Source organism: Rutidosis leptorrhynchoides, chromosome 4, assembly GCF_046630445.1.
Source record: "Rutidosis leptorrhynchoides isolate AG116_Rl617_1_P2 chromosome 4, CSIRO_AGI_Rlap_v1, whole genome shotgun sequence".
NCBI lineage: Eukaryota > Viridiplantae > Streptophyta > Magnoliopsida > Asterales > Asteraceae > Rutidosis > Rutidosis leptorrhynchoides.
In genome coordinates, this window is record NC_092336.1 from 583961411 (window position 1) to 583975997 (window position 14587).

The window sequence follows — 14587 nt, forward strand, 5'->3', positions numbered from 1 at the left end:
AAGAAGAAGGAAAAGGGAAGGAGAAGGAAAAAAGAAGAGGCCCGTGTGACTCGCGGGTTTATTTTCCTGACCCGACTTGCACAGTTTTTAAGTTTTTATGATTTTAAAATCTAAAGGGTTTTAAGAAAAGATAAATAAAATAATACCTCGAATTTTAATCCGGTTGTTTTATATTATATTGTTTTTTATATTTTCTAAGATATATTACTAAAATAAGAAAAGACAACTAAAAATTAAAATATTTTATTTTTATTAAAAACACAAATTACACAGGTTCTACAACTAAATTCCAGAAATGACGCGGAAATAAAGACAAGTTTAAAGCTTCTTTGACCATCCAGAGTAAATCAGCGGAGTGTATTGAAAATATTTCGAAATCTCTTAACATCTTGCACTCGCGCTTCTGTAAATCTCCGATATCGTTCACAAGTTTAACCAAAGCCCTTTTAACTTTCTTAGTGTTTGAAATTCCATCCCTTGGCCCAGTATCTCTATAATTAAGTTCAAAAAGATGTTTTACCACTGTGTCTTGAAATAAAAGATCTTCCGCGCAGTCAGGATCACCGATAGTAAATTTAAAGTTTAAAGATATTTCTCGAACGATCTTCCTTTGCGGGTTTGTAAATGGAAATTTTGACATAGCGAGGATTTGCACGAGTTCCGAATATACTTCCTTTCTTTTTGTGAAGAAATTCTGATGTATTCTTTCCTCGGTAGAATCCGAAAAAGCTTCAATTAATCTTTTGATGAGAAATGAGGCTGGATCCAAGTAAAAGAAATCTCGGTTTCCATAGGTTGAAATAGGGTTAGGTTTCTTGCTTTCAATCCAAAATTCTAATTCCGAGATCATTGCCGAGACGTAACGGTTTATGTTAATTGGAGAAATTTCCTTATTAGTGAAGTGAGGGAGAAAACTGACGAATGACTCAAAATCGAATTTGAAATTAATTTCTACATCCCGATACTTGACGAAAAGGTCATCCCCACATTCTTTTAACAGTTTGTGAAGAGAACGAGTCTGAGAACGCAACTCTTTTAACAGATTGATTTGAAATGTTGAAAATGGGAAGTCTGAGGAATAGAGGTGCCTAATGAATTCTCTATAGACGTCTAACCTTCTGCTAGGATTTAACAGATTTCCAATAAATGGAGCTTTTGTTTTATCAGGGTTTCGTATCTCTTTAGGATTAAATTCGAACAAGTCTGGATAGTTGAAAATAGTTGGATATTCTTCCCGTATCTCATCTTCCATAATCAGGAGTTCGTTAAGACTGAGCCTCCCTTTTGGATCGTGAAGAGGGTCGAATCCTGGTTCATTTGAGTAAAACTTATCCAAAAGCAATGAAATCTCTAAGTCAGATGAAATTATCCGGCTTCTTGGACTACAAGAATCAATAATTAAGTCTTGATGAGATTCATCAGGGTTTAGATTTGTTTTAGGTTTATAAAGAAAAACTTCGCCGGTTCTGAAGTTGTGGGAGAGCAACTGCCATTCGCAATTTCTTCGTAGTCGGTTAAGTTTGAACTGAAAACTACAGAAATTAAAACCATAATTAATATTTTGTTTTTATAATTTTGAAAAGAGTTTACTATAATGGCGACTTTAAATCCTATACCGACAAACTCCCTGCTTGTTAAGCATGTGTGATTCTTGTCAATTTATCTTCGAAACAAGTGGCCAGGCAGACAACGGAGAGGCAGGATCCTTTTGGTTCCAATATAATTGGAGACTGTTCGGAAAATCCAATAACCAAGTCCGTGTATAATTGTCTTTCTTAGACACCACTCAAGAATCTCAGATATCTTGATAGAATCAATGATTACCTTAACAGACAGAAAATAGTCCCCGGCAGTGGTGCCAAAAACTCTACTTACTCTCGTGATATGGCCAAAACGGACGGTTTAATTTTCGCGGTGTCGTTAGGCCGCGGCACGTCAGAATCAACTACCACGAGGGCGATTAGTGGTTGTTTTATTATTTATATTTAGCTGGGGTTCCAGGCTATAGCTCACCTACTTGTCTTCCTTTTAACGAGTAAGTGGTAAATATAACTCAGGTACGTATTTTTGTATGTTTGCTCAGTAATGTGGGACAAAAGTGCCTATATAGTTAACCCTAGTGACATGAGGTGATAGATTAAGGTTAACTAGATGAAATAGTAATTAGACAATAAAAGTAAAGATAGGAGTGAAGAATAGAATTCTGAAGGGGAATTATCGCAAGAGTTTAACTTCCTAGGATAAACACTAATCCTCAATCAACTGGGCTGTGAACCTAACTGATTTGTCGCTAAGAGCTTAGGCTTTGAAGATTCTGGCTAAGACAGGTATCCCTACTCCCAACGTTTAACCTGAAAGGTTTGAACGACCTTATGGATGAAATCCTAGGTACATGAACAAAGTGGTTTACCCAATAAAGGAAAGTCTCAGCTTTTCTTAATCCTAGTTGTCTAACTAAAGCAATATCCTACCACTAAATCACTATGCTATGCCTTAACATTAACAGATGTGCAATCTTAGATATTCTAAGGTACTGCTAATTGGGATTGAAGTCTCTCCTTTGCGATCACTTATTCAACCCCGGATCATCTTACAATATCTCAAGAACATTGCTTCTGATGCGAATCATGCTTCTGAGTAAGCTAGTGTTCACTGAACTCTCTATTGCTTACTCTAATCACAATCTAAATGGGCAGCACTTCTATGATGCATAAATGGTTATTCATACGTAGGTACTATATCCCTATGGTGACGTTAAGCACACATAACTACTTACCTTGTATCCTATGGTTGATCAGGTCCTAATAATAGGTTATAGCTACGTGAATAAGCGGAAAGGGTGATCCGTAAATTAAACTTCTAAACCGTCAAGGTGTCAACATAACAATATGACAAGTTTCAGATAAAATATTCAACACATGATAAACAATTGTAACAGATAGATAATCATGCAAGATGAAAGCAACTCAAGATAATAACTTTATTAAATTAAGGAAAGCGTTCACCGTTTACAGACGAGATCTGGACCATTACAAGTGCTGACAACCTCTAGCCCGCTCCTATTACAATCTTCGGCGTTCGCCTTCGGGTACTTAATTTCCCGCTCGGAGGTGAGAAGGCCTTGAAAGCTCTAGTGGGAGAAAGTGTATTGTAGTGAGAGAGTGAAGAGAGGTGTGTGTTAGAATGAATGACAAAGACCCATTAAATAGACTTGGAAATTGCCAGCATACGCCTGGCAGGCCGCATGGCAGGGCGTATGGCAAGGCGTATTTGGCAGGCCGTATGGCTAGCAGGCCGGATGGTGGACCGTTTGTTGGCACGTATATGGCAAGCGGTATCTATAGTGGCAGGCCGTATGGCCGGCTGTATGGCAGGCAGTATGGTGTGCTGGTCAGCCTTGATTCCCTGGATCATAACTCGATTTCTTGTCTTTCACCGTTTTCGCTCTAGAATATTCGTTTTAGCTCCGTTTCTCTTGATTCTTTTTGCATCGTCTTTGTAATTACTTTACCTACAAGTTTAACTGAAAAAGTGATTATTTTGCCGACAAAGCTTTGAACTTTATGCTTTTGGGACTCAATATCGGGGTAAAAACGTGACTTTTTAGCCGATATCAGCATATATACTCAATCATCAGCTCCTTAGCAGCCCATGTGAGTCATTAAATATGTGGGAACGATCATTTGGCAACTATCATGAAATATCTCACAAAATTACAAAAAATATTATAAATCATTCATGAATTATTTACATGAAAACAAACTTACACATCCTTTATATCTAATCCATATACCAACGACCAAAAACACCTACAAACACTTTCATTCTTCAATTTTCTTCATCTAATTGATCTCTCTCAAGTTCTATCTTCAAGTTCTAAGTGTTCTTCATAAATTCTATAAGTTCTAGTTTCATAAAATCAAGAATACTATCAAGTTTGCAAGATTACTTCCAAGCTTTCTAATCCAATCCAAGTAATCATCTAAGCTCAAGAAATCTTTCTTATTTACAGTAAGATATCTTTCTAATATAAGGTAATACTCATATTCAAACTTTGATTCAATTTCTATAACTATAACTATCTTATTTCGAGTGGAAATCTTACTTGAACTTGTTTTCGTGTCATGATTCTACTTCAAGAACTTTCAAGCCATCCAAGAATCCTTTGAAGCTAGATCAATTTTTATCACTTCTAGTAGGTTTACCTACTAAACTTGAGGTAGTAATGATGTTCATAACATCATTCGCTTCATATATATAAAACTATCTTATTCAAAGATTTGAACATGTAATCACTAGAACATAGTTTAGTTAATTCTAAACTTGTTCGCAAACAAAGTTAATCCTTCTAACTTGACTTTTAAAATCAACTAAACACATGTTCTATATCTATATAATATGCTAATTTAATAATTTAAAACCTGGAAACACGAAGAACACCGTAAAACCGGACATACGCCGTCGTAGTGAAATCGGGGGCTGTTTTGGGTTAAAAAAAATAAAAAGTATCTTAATCTTTGAATTGAAAGTTTTTTTCCTGGAAAAATTATATTACATATGAACATGATACTATATCCAAAAATCATGGTTAAACACAAAGTGGAAGTATGTTTTTTAAAATGGTCATCAAGATGTCCTTTTTTTCGACGGAAATGACTACCTCTTTAAAAAATGACTTGTAACCTGTATTTCTGACTATAAAATTATACTTTTTCTATTTAGTTTCATAAATTTCAGTTCATTATGAAACCGTAGCAACTTGAATCACTCAAAACGGATTTGAAACGAAGAAATGACGGGTAAAACAAAATTGATAAACTTGCTAGTTTTAGCTACGAAAATTTTGTAACAAATCTAGACTAAACATATCCTAACTAATTTATATTGTATTATACATATTATGTAATCTTGGAATACCGTAGACACGTATACAATGTTTTGACATATCATATCGACCCATCTATATATATTATTTGAAACAACCATAGACACTCTATATGCAGTAATGTTTGAGTTAGCTATACAGGGTTGAGGTTGATTCCAAAAATATATATACTTTGAGTTGTGATCTAGCCTGAAACGTGTATACACTGGGTCATGGATTGATTCAAGATATATATATATATATATATATATATATATATATATATATATATATATATATATATATATATATATATATATTGATTTATATTTGTACATCTAACTGTGGACAACTAGTTGTAGGTTACTAACGAGGACTGCTAACTTAACAAACTTAAATCATAAAAACGTAATAAAAAATGTTGTGAATATATTCCGATCATAAATTGATATATATGTACATATTTGTTATAGGTTCGTGAATCGACCAGTGGCCAAGTCTTACTTCCCGACGAAGTAAAAATCTGTGAAAGTGAGTTATAGTCCCATTTTTTTTTTAAATCTAATATTTTTGGGATGAGAATACATGCAGTTTTATAAATATTTTACAAAATAGACACAAGTACGTGAAACTACATTCTATGGTTAAATTATTAAACCGAATATGCCCCTTTTTAGTCTGGTAATCTAAGAATTAGGGAACAGACACCCTAATTGACGCGAATCCTAAAGATAGTTCTATTGGGCCCAACAAGCCCCATCCAAAGTACCGGATGCTTTAGTACTTTGAATTTATCATGTCCGAAGGGAGTCCCGGAATGATAGGGGATATTCTATATGCATCTTGTTAAGGTCGGTTACCAGGTGTTCACCATATGAATGATTTTTATCTTTATGCAGTTTGCGAAATGCCTGATACGAGATGTGTATTTATGAGAAATGAAATCTTGTGGTCTATTATTACAATTTGATAAATATATAGGTTAAACCTATAACTCACCAACATTTTTTGTTGACATTTTAAACATGTTTATTCTCAGGTGATTGTTAAGAGCTTCCGCTGTTGTATACTAAATTAAGGACAAGATTTGGAGTCCATGCTTGTATAATATTGTTTAAAAACTGCATTCGAAGGCATATATTGATGTGTAATATTATTGTAAACCATTATGTAATGGTCGTGTGAAAACGCTATATTTTAGATTATCATTATTTGATAATCGTCGTAATATTTTAAAAGTTATGGTTTGTTTTAAAATCGAATGCAGTCTTTGAAAAACGTCTCATATAGAGGTCAAAACCTCACAACGAAATCAATTAATATGAAACGTTTATAATCAATATGAACGGGACATTTCAGTTGGTATTTGAGCGTTGGTCTTAGAGAACCAGAAATTTGCATTAGTGTGTCTTATCGAGTTCGTTAGAATGCATTAGTGAGTCTGGACTTCGACCGTGTTTACTTGAAAAACGATTGCTTAACATTTTTGTTGGAAACTATATATTGTTAACATGTAAATATTATGTGATATGTTAATCTCTTAACGTGTTTGATATTGTGTTTAGATGTCTACCTCTAGTACAAATCCCATCGACTCACCTAATAATAATGAAGAGTCGAATATAGTTTGGGAAGATTGACAAATTCCCGAAGAGGAACCAGAAGAGGAGGAACCGGAAGAGAAGGAACCGGAAGAAGAGGAACCGGAAGAAAAGGTTCCGGAGGAGGAAATATTAGGAACCATAGAAAACTAGATAAATAAAAGAAAATCCTCAAACAATGGACCAAAGTTAAAAATGGTCAATGGTGTTTTCGCCGAGGAAGAAAAATATTGGGAAGATTACCAATTTTCCAATGAATCAGATCCCGATGAGGATTCCGATGATGTTATAGAAATTACCTCGACCCAATTTGAAAAGGCAAAAGAAAATAATAAGGGAAAGGGCATCAAAATAGAGAAACCTGATTCCAACCCCGATGAACTTTATATGTATCGTCAACACCCGTATTTCTTAAGTTGTAACAATAACCCGGGAACCTCTAAGCCACCAGGTTTTTCTAAACCATTTGTGAAAACAACGGCTTGTATTAGAGGAACATCATATATCCCTAGAAAATTAGCAAAACGAAACAGGACCGAAGAGGAAGAAACTAGTGAGTCGGAATAAAGAGTTGTAATCATGAGGTGTAAAATATGTAAAATAAGTGTGCTTGTACTTTTCTTGTTGTATGTGAAAATTTCTTGTATTATTTGATAATTATCTTTTACGAATCTAACCCTTGTCTATTTTTACAGTATTAAAACAAATATGGATGTTAAGGATAGACAACCAAAAATTTTAGAAGACCTACCCGGGGACATGATTGATGAAATCTTGTCTAAAGTCGGTCAGAATTCATCGGCACAATTATTTACGGCGAAATTAGTGTGTAGACCATTTGATGAACGTTGTAGGCATGCCTTAGTTTATAAAAGGCTAGTTTATAAAAGGCTTTCATTTGAAAGATGGGGTATATCACATTGGGGACACCGTAAGTTACGCCGTGTTTTCTTTAAAGCGTTAAATGCGGGGAACCCAAATGTAATTTTACGCTACGGTTAAGAACCTATTTTGACTCAACATATCCCAACATAGGACTTCGTGAGTTAGAAAGAGCTTCTAACATGCAACATAAAGAAGCATGTTATGCTTACGGGTTAATGATGTTCGCTTCTCACCAAAGTGAGAAAAAGAACATCGGATTACCACTTTTAAATAAAACCTTCCCACAAGTGACGGATTCAGTAGTTGGGGTGAGAAACAAGGTTTTTAGATTATTACAGTGCTGTTGGACATTACGAAACCCTCGTCCCTTTGACGACGTTACAACATGCTGTCTTGTCAGCGGCCACAACGGTTATGTTCCACAAGACCAAGGATGGGAAGTAGTCTTAGTAAAACCAGAATGCATGACTTGTTTTTGGACTTATGAATTACGTATTTTTATTGCCTTTGCTGAACGACTTGCGTATTAATTAGGATTGTTGTCACAACTGTTTTGTATCAAAGTTATTGTGTGCTATATTTCATGCTATATGTATAATAGCGGTATTGTAAGTTTGTAAAATATTGTATAATAGTTTGAACGCGAAATATTATTATAATCAGTTTTTCATATAGAATTGTAGTAGTTGAATTGTATATTAGCTACTAAGTATGAACGTAACAGGTTAACAGGTAGGTACTACCCGAATTAAAACTATAAAACGCTAATATGAAAAAAAGCTTTTATAAATGAGTTCATACTATGCTACGAAATACTATTGACTACTCTTAATATTATATATAATTAACTTAATTCTTTTGGGCTATTTTTGAAGGAAATGGCACCGAAGACTCGTCAGAATTTGAACATGAGCGAGAAAGACTTCCGTATCTTCCTTGAAGCAAACATAGCGGCAGTGCAGGCTGCAATGCAAAACAACAACAATAACTCTGAATCTAGCAATGTAAATAACGCCACAAGAAATCGTGTAGGATGTTCCTACAAAGAATTCATTGCCTGTAAACCTCTGGAATTCGATGGAACTGAGGGTCCAATCGGATTGAAACGGTGGACAGAAAAGGTTGAATCGGTGTTTGCCATAAGTAAGTGTACTGAAGAAGACAAAGTAAAGTACGCTACGCATACCTTCACAGGTACTTGTTAACATGGTGGAATACCTATCTAGAACAAGTGGGACAAGATGCTGCGTACGCACTACCGTGGTCAGCATTCAAACATCTGATGACTGAGCAGTATCATCCCAGAAACGAGGTCAATAAGCTCAAAGTAGAGCTTAAGGGATTACGAACACAAGGATTCAATATTACCACATACGAACGACGATTCACGGAGTTATGTTTATTGTGCACCAGAACGTTCGAAGATGAAGAGGAGAAATTTGACGCATTTGTAAAAGGGTTACCAGAAAGGATCCAAGAAGATATAAGTTCACACGAGCCCGCCTCCATACAAAAGGCGATTCGAATGGCTCATGAACTCATAAATCAAATTATGGAAAGAATTAAAAAGCAGGTGGCCGAAGAAACCAACACGAAACAAATCAAGAGAAAGTGGGAAGAAACCAGTGACAAGGGTCATAATTTTAACAATCAACACAGCAATCACAACTTCAATCGCACCAAATTTTGCAACAACAACCGCAACAACAACCATCTCAACAACAATAACCATTACAACCACCGTCCCAACAATAATAGCAATCGCAACAACAACCATTTCACTAACAACAAACAACATAAACAACCATGCTTCAGGTGTGCAGAGTACCATCCGAATGTGTTCTGCACAACATTTTGCACCAAGTGTAAGAGAAGTGGTCATGGCGCAGTAAAATGTGAGGTTTACGGACCAAAGAACAACAAAAATAAAGAAACAAATAATGTCAGAACAAATAATGCCGACGTAGTTTGTTATAAATGTGAAAAACCGGGCCACATTATTAGAAATTGCCCAAACCAAGGGAATACTAATGGGCAAGGCCACGGAAGAGTTTTCAATATTAATGCGGCAGAAGCGCAGGAAGACCCAAAGCTTGTTACGGGTACGTTTCTTATTGACAATACATCTGCTTATGTTTTATTTGATTCGGGTGCGGATAGAAGCTATATGAGTAGAGATTTTTGTGCTAAATTAAGTTATCCACTGACGCCTTTGGATAATAAATTTTTACTCGAATTAGCAAACGGTAAATTAATTACAGCAGATAATATATGTCGGAATCGAGAAATTAAGCTGGTTAATGAAACATTTAAGATTGATTTGATACCAGTAGAGTTAGGAAGTTTTGATGTGATAATTGGCATGGACTGGTTGAAAAAGGAGAGAGCAGAGATCGTATGTTACAAAAATGCGATTCGCATTGTACGGAAAAAAGGAAAACCCTTAATGGTGTGCGGAGAAAAGAGCAACGCGAAGCTAAATCTTATTAATAATTTGAAGGTGCAAAAGCTAATAAGAAAAGGTTGCTATGCTTTTTTAGCACATGTCGAGAAAGTACAAACTGAAGAAAAGAACATCAATGATGTTCCCGTCGTAAAAGAATTTCTCGATGTATTTCCGAAAGAATTACCCGGACTACCTCCACACCGATCCGTTGAATTTCAAATAGATCTTGTACCAGGAGCTGTACCAATAGCTCGTACTCCATACAGACTCGCACCCAGCGAAATGAAGGAACTCCAAAGCCAACTACAAGAACTTTTAGAGCGTGGTTTCATTCGACCAAGCACATCACTATGGGGAGCTCCTGTTTTGTTTGTCAAAAAGAAGGATGGTACATTCAGGTTGTGTATCGACTACCGAGAGTTGAACAAACTTACCATCAAGAACCGTTATCCACTACCGAGAATTAACGACTTATTTGATCAACTACAAGGCTCGTCAGTTTATTCGAAGATCGATTTACGTTCTGGATATCATCAAATGCGGGTGAAGGAGGATGATATTCCGAAAACAGCTTTTAGGACGAGTTACGGTCATTACGAGTTTATAGTTATGCCATTTGGTTTGACTAACGCACCAGTTGTGTTCATGGACCTTATGAACCGAGTGTGTGGATCATATGTTGACAAGTTTGTCATTGTTTTCATCGATGAAATACTTATCTACTCAAAGAATGATCAAGAGCACGAAGAACATTTGAGAAAAGTGCTAGAGTTGTTGAGGAAAGAAAAACTGTACGCTAAGTTTTCAAAGTGTGCATTTTAGTTGGAAGAAGTTCAATTCCTCGATCACATAGTGAACAAAGAAGGTATTCAGGTGGATCCGACAAAGATTGAAACCGTTGAAAAATGGGAAACCCCAAAAACTCCGAAACACATACGCCAATTTTTAGGATTAGCTGGTTACTACAGAAGATTCATCCAAGATTTTTCCAAAATAGCAAAACCCTTGACTGCATTAACGCATAAAGTGAGGAAATTTGAATGGAAGGATGAACAAGAAAAAGCGTTTCAATTGTTGAAGAAAAAGTTAACTACAACACCTATATTGTCATTGCCTGAAGGGAATGATGATTTTGTGATATATTGTGACGCCTCAAAGCTGTTGTGTATTAATACAACGAACGAAGGTAATTGCTTATGCTCTAGACAATTGAAGATTCACGAGCAGAATTATACGACGCATGATTTGGAATTAGGCGCGGTTGTTTTTGCATTAAATACTTGGAGGCACTACTTATATGGGGTCAAAAGTATTATATATACCGACCACAAAAGTCTCCAATGCATATTTAATCAGAAATAACTGAACATGAGGCAGCGTAGGTGGATTGAGTTATTGAATGATTACGATTTCGAGATTCGTTACCACCTGGGAAAGACGAATGTGGTAGCCGATGCCTTGAGTAGAAAGGACAGAGAACCTATACGAGTAAAAGCTATGAATATAATTATTCGTACTAACCTTACTACTCAAATAAAGGAGGCCCAACAGGGAGTTGTAAAAGAAGGGAATTTGAAGAATGAAATACCTAAAGGATCAGAGAAACACCTTAATATTCGAGAAGACGGAACCCGGTATAGAGCTGAAAGAATTTGGGTACCAAAGTTTGGAGATGTGAGAGAAATGGTACTTGGGGAAGCACATAAAACCAGATACTCAATACATCCCGAGCGGGAAAGATGTACAAGGACCTCAAGAAACATATTTGGTGGCCGGGTATGAAAGCCGATATTGCGAGATATGTAGGAGAATGTTTGACGTGTTCTAAGGTCAAAGCTGAACATCAGAAACCATCAGGTCTACTTCAACAACTTGAAATCCCGGAATGGAAATGAGAAAACATTACCATGGATTTCATTACTAAATTTCCAAGGACTGCAAGTGGTTATGATACTATTTGGGTAATAGTCGATCGTCTCACCAAATCAGCACATTTTCTGCCAATGAGAGAAGATGACAAAATGGAGAAATTGGCGTGATTATACTTGAAAGAAGTTGTCTCCAGACATGAAATACCAATCTCTATTATCTCTGATAGGGATGGCAGATTTGTTTCAAGGTTTTGGCAGACATTACAGCAAGCATTAGGAACTCGTCTAGACATGAGTACTACCTATCATCCACAGACTAATGGGCAGAGTGAAAGGATGATACAAATGCTTGAAGACATGCTTTGAGCATGTGTTATTGATTTTGAAAATAGTTGGGATCGACATCTACCATTAGCAGAATTTTCCTACAACAACAGTTACCACTCAAATATCGAAATGGCGCCGTTCGAAGCACTTTATGGTAGAAAGTGCAGATCTCCAATTTGTTGGAATGAATTGGGGGATAGACAGATTACGAGTCCAGAGATAATCCAAGAAACTACCGAGAAAATCATCCAAATTCAACAATGGTTAAAAACCACTCAGAGTCGACAAAAGAGCTATGCGGACCTTAAAAGGAAAGATATAGAATTTGAAATTGGAGAGATGGTCATGCTTAAGGTTTCGCCTTGGAAAGGCGTTGTTCGATTTGGTAAACGGGGGAAACTAAATCCAAGATACATCGGACCATTCAAGATTTTAGATCGTGTCGGACCAGTAGCTTACCGACTTGAATTACCTCAACAACTCGCCAATGTACATAATACCTTTCACATCTCGAATCTGAAGAAGTGCTTAGCTAAAGAAGATCTCACTATTCCTTTAGACGAAATTAAAATCAACGAAAAACTACAATTCGTTGAAGAACCCGTCGAGATAATGGATCGTGAGGTTAAAAGGCTCAAGCAAAATAAGATATCGATCGTCAAGGTTCGATGGAATGCTCGTAGGGGACCCGAGTTCACCTGGGAGCGTGAAGATCAAATGAAGCTGAAATACCCGTACCTATTTCCAGAAGATTCGTCAACACCTTCAACAGCTTTAAATTTCGGGACGAAATTTATTTAACGGGTAGGTAATGTAGTGACCCGAACTTTTCCATGATTATATATTAAATGAAAACTATATTTGCATGATTAAATGCTTCCAACATATTAAGCAATCAAACTTGTTAAGACTTGATTTATTGAAATGAGTTTCATGTAGACAATTGACCACCCAAGTTGACCGGCGATTCACAAACGTTAAAACTTATAAAAACAACATGATATATATATATATATATATATATATATATATATATATATATATATATATATATATATATATATATATATATATATATATATATATATATTTAACATGATATTATGATGAGTAAGTATCTCACCAAGTACATTAACAATGAGTTATATACATAAAATGAAAGTAGTGAATTAAGAAACGCGAAACGATATATATAACGGCTATCGTTACAACAACGTCTTACTAAATACATATGTATCATGTTAAGATATTAATACACTATGTTTAACATCATTAAATGATAATTACATGTATCATTAAGCGTATTAACAATGAACTACACGAGTAAGATGTGACTACTAACTTAAGGATTTCGAAACAATACATATATGTAACGATTATCGTTGTAATAGTATTTTACACATATTTAAATGATATTAAGATATATTAATACATCATGTTAACATGTTAACATAACAATTTAACATCTCATTTAAGTGTAATAACAATGGATCAATTACATTTAACAAGATCGTTAACTTGAAGGTTCTGAAACAATACTTACATATAACGACTAACGATGACTTAACGACTCAGTTAAATGTATATACATGTAGTGTATAAAGATGTATTAATACACTTTTGGAAGACTTCATGACATATATCAAAGTACTTCTACTTAACAAAAATTCTTACAATTACATCCTCATTCATTTTCATCAACAATTCTACTCGTATGCACTCGTATTCGTACTCGTACAATACACAGCTTCTAAGATGTATATACTATTGGTATATACACTCAATCATCAGCTCCTTAGTAGCCCATGTGAGTCATTAAACATGTGGGAACCATCATTTGGCAACTAGCATGGAATATCTCACAAAATTACAAAAAATATTATAAATCATTCATGAATTATTTACATGAAAACAAACTTACACATCCTTTATATCTTATCGATATACCAACGACCAAAAACACCTACAAACACTTTCATTCTTCAATTTTCTTCTTCTAATTAATCTCTCTCAAGTTCTATCTTCAAGTTCTAAGTGTTCTTCATAAATTCTATAAGTTCTAGTTTCATAAAATCAAGAATACTATCAAGTTTGCAAGATTACTTCCAAGCTTTCTAATCCAATCCAAGTAATCATCTAAGCTCAAGAAATCTTTCTTATTTACAGTAAGATATCTTTCTAATACAAGGTAATACTTATATTCAAACTTTGATTCAATTTCTATAACTATAACTATCTTATTTCGAGTGGAAATCTTACTTGAACTTGTTTTCATGTCATGATTCTACTTCAAGAACTTTCAAGCCATCCAAGAATCCTTTGAAGCTAGATCAATTTTTATCACTTCCAGTAGGTTTACCTACTAAAATTGAGGTAGTAATGATGTTCATAAGATCATTCGATTCATATATATATAAAACTATCTTATTCGAAGATTTGAACATGTAATCACTAGAACATAGTTTAGTTAATTCTTAACTTGTTCGCAAACAAAGTTAATCCTTCTAACTTGAATTTTAAAATCAACTAAACACATGTTTTATATCTATATGATATGCTAACTTAATGATTTAAAACCTGAAAACACGAAGAA